Below are 3,701 nucleotides of genomic sequence, written 5' to 3'. Positions count from 1 at the left end.
AAGGACCAGATATGAGATTTTTTGATTTAAATCCATAATTTCAAGTATTTTGAAAAGCCGTCTAAAACTGTTGTGTATCAGCTAAAAAAAAAACAAAAAACAAAAAAACTGCAACCCAATAATCTTGATTTTCTTTTCAAAACTTTGTTTTTGAGAAATTAGGAAAGACAAGCGTTTCCAGAGGAAAAAAATAATAGTTTTAAAATATTGAAACCTCAAATAAAAAACATAAAAATACAATTACATATTTTATAAAAATTGAAGTACTTCTTACTTGTAAACAAGTAACCTAGAAGAAATTGCAGCATGAAAATACAGAGTTTGCATTTCTTAATGGAGTTTCAGAGTCAAAAGTATCCCAAGTTGTGTCACTTCTGTGACATGGTCTGAAATGAGAAAATCCCCACCACTGTGACACCGTTACAAAAATAGCCAGCACTGGCAAGGGGGCATCAACTGACTTCAGTAAAGGAGGGAAATACTGGCAAGCTCAAGCCTTGACCTCCAGCAGTGATATTCTTGTATCAAGACTTGGAGGTCTACACACATATCCACCTATTTCTGTCGGAGTCTACCCTTGCTGCAATCTATCCCTGGGCAGAGAGCCAGTGCAAAATCTCTCCAGCACAGAATCCCCACTTGAGCCATGGGTTTAACTGGAACATAATGAAGGGAGTGGCTGAAAATAACCTGCCCTTACAAGGCAATCACATTTCAGGATTCCCAGGCCATAGGGAAAAAGCATCTGTAAACAGCAGGGTCTCTGGGTCCTGCCTTTCCCATCACCTTCTTCTCCTTGGAAAAGGAAACCTTGAGAAACTTCTGTGAAAGCAGCAGTCCCAATGTGGGAAAGAGAACTTTTAGTGGCTTTGTTCTCCCTTGAACTGCCCCTCTGTGGCTATGCCAACTGCAGGCGAGCAGTGGAGTGCACTTTTTCCCAGTTCTGTACAATGTGAGAGCAGGGGAATGTGTGCTCCAGGAGCCTCTTTGCAGACGGTGAGTTTTTTTCTTTATGCGTTCGTCTTTTCCGCTAGCTCGTAATCTGCCCCCTAGCTTCCCTGGGGCCAAGGGGAAGAGGATGATCTTTATATAGCTGTCCTCGGGGACTGGGTGAATCACAGAGTAACATCTAATCCCTCTTGCACTCCGCAACTGTAAAATATCCCAGCTGAATATCAAGTCAGGAAAAATAAGTTGCAGTTTTACATACAAAAATCAGGGAGAGATATCACAAGCACAGTTAGAGGAGTTATCAGTTTCCAACATAAAACTCAAACTGAAAGATTAAACAAAGGGAAAACAGCCAGAGACCAGGGAGAGTGCAGAAATCACCTAGAAAGGCCAAGATACCATGCTCTTTATCTTGGCACTTAATTTTTCATAAGTTTTTGAAAAATAATATTCAGTAGTCATTGGGTGAATCTATTGCATGATTTTTTTTTAATTTTTTTTTTTTTTTTTAATGGAGAGGGCAAGGAGCCATGTTTTTGTAAAAGCTTGGCCACCATGTTTGGTATCTGAGCTGTATATCATGCACTGTTTGTCATTTCACGCCACTTAGAACAAATCCCAGCTGGCTAGAATCCTAGTCCTGTGGACTGTGAGTCATGGATATTAAATGACCATCATGTGAGCTCCTGCATGCTGCTGTGTTTAGTGTGTGGCACTGTAAAGTTGTACAGTATCTTATCACAGAAGATCACCAGCATGCATATACAATTTGAGCGGGAGCACTTTCATAACAACACAAATTATTTGTTTTAGCAAGAGGTAAGAAAGGGATGGAGAACCTGAAGCAAAGGCACAACATTTATGTGATTTTTGGAAGACCAGTAAGAAACAGAAAATCAGTCGCTGGTTCTGTAGCAGCAGATCTGGGGCAAGAATGGAAAAGGTACTGTCCATAGTGGAAGGCTTTGAAAGAACCTTTAAATCTGCTCATAGAAATCCTGTAGCAGTCTTTTTGATGTGTAATTATAATCCAGTTCAGTCTCACCCAGGATATCCAGTATCCTACCCAGGATAAGGAAATTAAGACAAGCATTTAAGTATTTGTCTCATGGGAACCAGAACAAATTTTGGGATTGACTAAAATACCAGTCCCAATTCAGAATTTTAAAACAAGCAATGAGATCTTTTCACTGATGTGATATGGACAATCCTTGAAGTGGATGGTTTTAGTCGAGCAGAAGCCCAAATCAGAAGATTTACTCAGCAATCCATTTTATGTTAATGACATGCAGGAAATCTGAACTACAAATCAGATTGGAAAAAACTTACTGCTAGGGGGAAACATTATTATCAAAGAATACCATTTCATACCTGGATTAGGTAGGTTTATTCCATCCTTGTTATGAGCTGGGTAATTTCCTGCCATCAGTGATAAAATGAAAATCCATTTTAAACAACATACAGGAAAACCCTGTAAGAGTTGGATGTGAAAGCCCATTTCCATCTCTGTTAGCATGGGTAAGTCATTCAGGTTAAAAATTGCTGTTATCCAGTCCAAAGTGTTATCCAGTTCCTGCAGGCTCCTATGAGTCCACGTACTGCTATCAAAGGTTCTTAGGAGTCTCTAATGTTTCAGCTTTCAGTCACGGCTCCAACAAAACTACTTCTCTGGCTGCTGGTTCCAGCTTAGATCTGTTTTTCTGTCTTTGCAGGTGATTTTCTTCCTGGTAGCAGCTACCAGCTTCTTCCCACTATCCCAGCAGTTTCCCCTACCTTTGCTTATGTTTCTACCACGTCATAGCAGTGTAGTTAGCTCCCCTTAGGTCAGCAAAGCCAGGCGTTCATAGCTTGCACTTTCTAACACTTTTCAAGCACTGAGTCCTTTAAAATGTATTGTGTTTCTTGAAATAAGCATCAAAAACTTTGCATTTGAAGTCTGCTCACGGGCCAATAGAGACAGTTAAAACTCACTACTGATTTTTTGTACAGAAGCCCAGGATTTTAGAGAAATAAATATGACTTGAATCAAATGAGGAAAATTTATTCACATTGATCCAGACTTAATCAAAATCACCATTATAAAGACATCAGCATGTTACATGAGAGGAAGATTAAAACTATTTTCTATTAACTCAAGTTACTGTGACTGTCAGAGAGAAGTTAAGCACTGTGTTGGGAAGTGTTAATAAAAACAGCATGTTAAATATACAACTATGTCACTACAGCTAGCTCAAATCTTCCTTGATTTTTTTTTTATTTCTTTATTAATATAGGGGCAAATTTTAAAAATGCTGTAGAATTTGGAAGAGTTTGAGAGCAAACACCTTCAAATATGGAGAAGCTTTCATGGAAAGAAAAGACCAAGAGGAAGCAGGGTTATCCATGGACATATGAATGGATATCGGATAAAAGATAAATCAGTGTCATCAACCCACTGGGAAGACCAGGATGTAATAAAATAAAGCATTTACAAGGAAAAAAGCAGATTAAAAATCAGAGAAATTTTCATAACTATGTGAAGGCAAAATAAACCCAGATGCAAATGCAGAAACAAGGTGGCAGGAAAAGCTATGAAATTAACTTCACAGGGGATATTCAAGATATTGGTCTCTGGGGAGTCACTTCAGAATAATGAAATCAGAGCTTTCAAGATGCAAAGACATGAACTGGGGAATCCATTCACTACCATCTAACCCAAATAATCAGAAATAGCTTTGGTGACCTAAACATTATGTTGTCACAAGTTGTCC

The 3,701-nt window shown here is 38.7% G+C and overlaps 1 long non-coding RNA gene across 1 annotated transcript; it reads left to right on the top strand.

Moving 5' to 3' along the window:
• Nucleotides 1-330: 330 nt before the first annotated feature.
• Nucleotides 331-3,433, top strand: LOC119697898. Its single transcript, XR_005255986.1, has 2 exons — nt 331-996; nt 3,225-3,433. It is a non-coding gene; the product is annotated as an uncharacterized LOC119697898 (long non-coding RNA).
• The last annotated feature ends 268 nt before the right edge of the window (nt 3,434-3,701 follow it).

Source organism: Motacilla alba, chromosome 2 (genome assembly GCF_015832195.1).
Source record: "Motacilla alba alba isolate MOTALB_02 chromosome 2, Motacilla_alba_V1.0_pri, whole genome shotgun sequence".
Lineage (NCBI taxonomy): Eukaryota > Metazoa > Chordata > Aves > Passeriformes > Motacillidae > Motacilla > Motacilla alba.
Note: the sequence above shows the minus strand (reverse complement) of the source record. Positions and strands in the feature narration are given on the sequence as shown.